The following is a 6,421-nucleotide window of genomic DNA, read 5'->3' on the forward strand; positions in this document are numbered from 1 at the left end:
CAAGAGCTGGTCCGTCCTCCCGATGGAGTCTACCATCGACGTGCCAAATTTCTTGCTGCGCGTTTTGATCTGCCACCTCCACAACAGTTCTTATTGGCGTCCGCCTTTCTATTAGTAAAGGACCCGTGGTGAGAGACCACGACCGGTCGTCCACGTCTACACCGAATGTATCAGCCATATCTATTTACTGAGAATAATGTAACAACTCCTCCACAAACGCTTCTACAACTGACGTCTTCTTCATCCTGGTTTTTTCCTCTTGGTGGTTTTGGATAAGAGTTGAGAAGTCCAAAAGGTCAACTGATGACCTTTGCGTTACTTGGTATGATTGGGTTTTAGCGGATGATGTCGGTATGCAGCTGGGGAGCGAATTCGACAGGAAGAAGGTAAAGGTCTTGCTTTGCGGTTCACACCTTCACTTCAGTATCATTACAGTCCAAATGGCTTTCACTTGTCACTGTAGCGTTCGAATGTCAGGGGTAATACCCCTATTCCAGCACCTGAGGCGGTGCGTCAAGCGCCGCCTCTTTCTCATCATATATTGTGACAAATGGTAAGTGTGCAGTGCTCCTAGCTCTCTCCCCCAACAAAAGAGCTCTATGACACTGTGCTTTCTGCGGTTTCTTTCGTTTTTACAGTGGAGAAAGGCTGGTGGGAGGCCCAGCCGTGGCCGCACACCTGGCGGGTGCGGCCCATCTAACCCGTTACTGGGAGGGCCGGCAGGTCGGGCTGCTGTTGCAGTCCGACTACCGGGACGCCGTGGAGCGTATTAGGACCCTGTAAGTAAGCACTGCTCTGTCTACATGTATACTTATCCCCCTCGTTATAGCGATACTTACTTGTTTCGTATCCTCTTGTCTTTAATACCCTGCTTCCGTATTCGTGACACTAATAGTGTTTGTGTGCGCTCATGCTTGGTTTTACAGATGATGATGATGTATGAAGGTCTGGACCTGCCGTCTTCGGGATGTGCCATTTGTTTCAAAATTATTTGTAAGTACTTGTAACAGGCGTAGTGTAGTAACTGTGTGTGTAGTGTAGTAACAGTGCAGTCGTAATGTGTTTTGTGATGGTCCTGTGCAGTCGTAATGTGTTGGGCTACTGAAGTACACTGCATGAAGGGGTATGTGTGGGTGCTTCGACACATTCTCGTGCTTCCTAAACCCTAGATATGTGTATAGCACTATAACCTAGATGTGTGTGTGTGTGTGTGTGTGTGTGTGTGTGTGTGTGTGTGTGTGCCCGCGCATGCATGCGTGTGCGTGCATTGTGTTCTCTTCTACAGACTCATCCAAGTCTATTTAAATAAAAGTGCATTATAGTAAACAGTATTGTGTTTTGTTACAGTGAATATGTGGGGAATGGTGGATATGCCTTAGTGTGACTGGATACGTGCGGGTTGTGACTCTTTGCTGGTCACTCTGGATTCTCCAGTATAGATTCGGTGCAGTGCAGAGGGGATTTGCGGTGCGTAGCAACACTGCTTCACTGTGACACCCCTTCAATATTTGTTTTGATGCATGATACTCCGGGCGTAGCCGGTTGATTCTTACTGTATCACGATCAAAATAGAAATATGCATCTAATGCACCTGCATGGATAGTAGGCATTTCCCAAATCGGCCGGCCGAAAAATTCGCCGAAGAAAGTGGTTTTGAAGAAATCACCCATCTTTTCGCCGAATTTTCAAATTTCGCTTGTTGAATTCGCCGAAAACCGATGTTTCAGTGCTTCAACAGAGTGTGTGTAAATGTACATGACGTAATGGGAACGGTGACTTCAAGTACTACGTTGATCCGAGTTCTGATCTTGGGGCTCATAATATGGCCGAATTTGAACATTCTCTTAACCGATCGAAAAGCCGATTAGGCATGCTCTGCATGGGCAACTTGTCAATCAGTGCACATCTACGATGTGCAAATAAAACGAATGCACGGAACGTGAACTTGTTTGCTGCACATCTACGAAGTGCGAATCAGGGAGTAGTATAATGACACGTGTACTAGTACACCTTGTGTTGCACTGCGTCTTTTCCACACGCATAGGACCACTGAAGGTCACACGCTCCGCGTGCGTATGCACGCATGCGCAATATGTCATTCACTGCACATCTACGATGTGCAAATCAGGGTATAGTACGTATTTTACTACTCCCCGGTGCGAATACAACGAACTTGCACAAGTGCACGGTCGCCACGGAAAAGAACATGATGACATTTATGGCATGCCAGGGGTCAAAGGTCAAACTCTGGGGGATCCCGGGGCCAGACCCAGCACGACCGACACAGTGTGCCTTATTTGGACCAAAGGTCAAAGGTCAAAAAGTGTGCCAGAACCTGCCCCGCACTAACTACTCACGGACGCAGCTAGGATATCGGCACAGCACTTCAGAAGGTGACCAGGTATCCCGTCGCTTCCTGTTGCTTTGGCAGGATTGATTTGTCGGAGAAGCCGTTCTACTTCGCCAAAAGACACTTGCGGCAATTCTGACATTGCAGTCTGAGGCTGTGGACCTTGCGGTAGCGGGATGCTATGAGGACGGGCATTGTCTGTTACTACTGCCTGGAAGACTGACGAAACTTCTTCAATGGGGCAAGTAGGCTCCACACGTACTCTCTTCCTGTTCGTAACGGAGTTTATGACGTTCCAGAGCTTACGCGGGTTCTGACTGGACGCGGCACATTGCGCTCGGAAGAAATCGTTGCGCTTTCGGCGATAGGCATTTCTGGCGCTTGAGCGTGCTTGCTTGAACTGTACGTGAAGATTCTGGTTTCCCTTATCGTGTAGCCACCGTTGGTGTAGCTGGTTTTTACGTTGGTTGAGCTTGTGGAGCTCTCTGTCGGACCAGGGCGGATGGGATTTGCGGTTGGAGGATACATAGCGGATGGGTGCATGCTTATCCACGACAGCCAAGAACTTGGTGTGCCACGACGCCCACATGGTGTCCACATCCCGCGTGTTAGTAAAATCATCCAGCCCTGCGGAGCTGACATCCCGACGGAATTCACAGAGGTTCACCGACCGAGTATTTCTCTGAGCTCGGACCCGCTCTACTGCCTGAGGTGACACGCTGCGAGAAACCTGAAGGTGCAGGTTAGCCTCAATCCCAAAGTGGTCGCTAATGGTCAAAGGCAGGACGTGGCACTCACTGATGTCTTGACTAGCTGAAAGAATGAGATCGATAGTTGTACCTGATGGGCACGCCGGTGAGATACGAGTCGGAGCATGAACGTGATTAGTGAGGCCGTAGCAGTTGCAAAGTTCGAGAAATTTCCGGGCGATAGGACAAGGTGGGTAGGGGGTTGAAACATTAACGTTAAAATCGCCAATGACTGTGATGCTTGGGTTGTCCACGAAAGCCCTGTGCAGCTGCTCTTCAAAATTCTGCCAGTACAAGATGGGCTCGTCAGGTGGCCGGTAAAAGCACCCAACTAGTTGTCGCCTTCGTCGCCCTTTGACTTCGATCCAGGACGATTCAATGTTAGCGTCGGAAAGCTCTGGGCGCGGTTTTACCTGGAGTCCGGAACGGAAATAAAAGCATACACCGCCACCTCTGCGCACTGGACGATCGTGCCGTATCACACAGTAACCTGGTATATCAATATCACTGTCTGACGTTGTGCTGTCAAGCCAGGTTTCTGCGACGCCAAATATGTCGAAGTTGTATTGCTGTAGGATATCGGCGACCTCAGCTACTTTGTTTCGAAGACTACAAACATTCAAAAAGCCCAGTCTTATGAAGGACTGTGTCAGTGGGGTAAGGCGGTGAGCAGGGGCAGAAAGGTTATTCTGGGTACAAGAGCCATGAGCACTGGGACCTGGGATGCCAGCGCCAGCCCCAGGGGAGAGATGTTGACTGTGTACACTACTAGTAGTTACCTTGGAGGGGGAAAAGCTGGGTGCTAAGGGATTAAGAGACGCCATTAACATTTAAAAAAGATACAGCTAAAGAAATTGTGTTCTGATGATCTATCATTACTAGGGAAAAAGGGATCAGCATGGGGATTAAAGGGGAAGTTAAGGCAAAAATTAAAATTTCACCAGTTGTAGTCTTCGGGGTGCTGAGTCGAATGGTCGTGGTCCGAGGAAGCTGAGACGCTCCCTTCCTACTTGAATCCCAATCGAACTCGCGCACTTCCACCGAAACTGGGTGACTGCGCCCTACTAGATGGGGATTTGTATGCAAAATGTCACTAAAAGCGCCATTTCGTTCTTATAAAAGCACGGATGACCGCGATTGGCCCATATGTTGTAGTCTTTTGGACGCTGAGTCGACTGGTTTTGGTCCGAAAAGGCTGCGATGCAGCGTTCCTCCTTTATTCCCAATCGAACATGGTTGAAGAAGCGGTCACGTGCTCCTGGGTGCCCAAATCACCTGGTCACCACGCCAGCAGGCGAGAACTTTCACACCAAGGTTCAACTCGAGTGACAGGATTGCACCCAAAAAAGGTCAAACAGGCTAGTAAGTTGTACCCTGCAGGCACGGTGACCAGCTGACTGGCGTACGCAGGAGCACGTGACCGCTTGTTCAACCATGTTCGATTGGGAATAAAGGAGGAACGCTGCATCGCAGCCTTTTCGGACCAAAACCAAACGACTCAGCGTCCAAATGACTACAACATATGGGCCAATCGCGGTCATCCATGCTTTTATAAGAACGAAATGGCGCTTTTAGTGACATTTTGCATACAAATCCCCATCTAGTAGGGCGCAGTCACCCAGTTTCGGTGGAAGTGCGCGAGTTCGATTGGGATTCAAGTAGGAAGGGAGCGTCTCAGCTTCCTCGGACCACGACCATTCGACTCAGCACCCCGAAGACTACAACTGGTGAAATTTTAATTTTTGCCTTAACTTCCCCTTTAAGAGCAAGTGCAATAAGTATTAACCGTAATTACCTTCATTGCACTAGTGGCTTCCTCTGCGGGCAGCTTCAACTCTCTCTGCCAGCTTCTTGCGCTCACGGTTTGAACACTCCTTAGCCCACGCAATTTGCGGGTCGTTCAAGGCAGAGGCAGGTTGCTGTGCGCCCTGATAGGACAGTGGTGGAGAAGGTGTGTTTGCCTGCTGCCAGTCTGAAGCCATCGTCATCAGGAGAGGGGGCTGTCCCGCTGCTCTTTTCTTTGTCTCCAGGTTGGCTGAAAGCCGGCACATGGTTACTGATATCAGTTGTGCCAGTGCTGGTCCCATTGGCTAAAAGTGCCTGGCGATAGCTGTTGACTGAGGCAGTGTTCAGCCCTGTGTTGCTAGCTGCACCTGTCTCCACACTGACGACAGCTGGCTCTACAGCGGCTTCTGCGGGCTGGGTAGTCACCGTACCCGTATCAGGAGTATAAACGGAAGTGCCAAGAAATGGACGTATTCCAGCCACGGCCTTCTGGGCGGCGCCCGGGGACCGCACAGGACCGGTCGCAGCCTGCCCGTCCTGACCGTTTTTCTGGTCGCACCGTGTACCGGTCAGATCCAGGACGGTTCCGCCCTTACGACAGAGCAGGACGGGGTCATGTCACCCGCCGGCCTGAGGAGCATTTCCGCCAGCCAGGAAAAAACGGCCGAGGCCAGCCCTTTTGCGGGTGCCCTCGAGGTCGTTGACGACCTCCCCCGTGCCTGGCTGCCTCACGGAAACCCCTACCCCCCAGGTAGCGGGCCGATTGGAGCATTTTGCGGCAGCCTGGCGAGACCTAACGCAGGATGCGTGGGTGTTGAAGACCGTCTCAGGGTACTGCTTAGACCTCCACACCGTTCCTTGCCAGCGGTCCGCTCCGACAGAGATGTGGTTCCCTCCCGAAAAATACGCCATCGTCCACCAGGAGATAGAGGATCTCCTATCCAAAGGTGCAATTCGACCGGTGAGCCCATCTCCCGGCCAGTTCGTGAGCCCATCTCCCGGCCAGTTCGTGAGCCGGTTATTCACCGTACCCAAGAAGGGTACCACCGCCGAACGTCCAGTCATCGACCTCCGCCACCTGAACGAGCACGTGCGGTACGAGCACTTCCAGATGGAGGGTCTCCACCTTGTTCCCCTATCCGTCCGAGAGGGCAATTGGCTCACAAAGCTAGACCTCAAGGACACGTACTTCACCGTGCCGATCCATCCCCAGCACCGCCGGCTCCTGCGCTTCAGTTGGGAGGGCCAACTCTACGAGTTTCAGTGCCTACCGTTCGGCCTGTCCAGCCCCCCCCCCCCCGGGTATTCACGAAGCTGATGAAGGTCCCGATCAGTGTTCTTCGTCGTCAGGGCATTCGTCTCATCCTGTATCTCGACGACCTTCTCCTGATTGCCGAGTCACGGCCAGCCGCCGTGCTGCAGACGCAGCAGGCCATTCAACTCCTAGAATCTCTGGGTTTCGTAATCAATCGGAAGAAGTCCATTCCCGAGCCTACGCAACAGCTCGAGTTCCTAGGATTTCAGTTGAATTCTGTGG

General features: G+C 51.5%; 1 long non-coding RNA gene across 1 annotated transcript; it reads left to right on the forward strand.

Moving 5' to 3' along the window:
- The first annotated feature begins 376 nt into the window (after window positions 1–376).
- Window positions 377–1,298, forward strand: LOC135807009 (uncharacterized). The gene is made up of 4 exons (XR_010551411.1): window positions 377–553; window positions 639–779; window positions 927–993; window positions 1,286–1,298. It is a non-coding gene; the product is annotated as an uncharacterized LOC135807009 (long non-coding RNA).
- The last annotated feature ends 5,123 nt before the right edge of the window (window positions 1,299–6,421 follow it).

This window comes from Sycon ciliatum, chromosome 1 (assembly GCF_964019385.1).
Source record: "Sycon ciliatum chromosome 1, ocSycCili1.1, whole genome shotgun sequence".
NCBI lineage: Eukaryota > Metazoa > Porifera > Calcarea > Leucosolenida > Sycettidae > Sycon > Sycon ciliatum.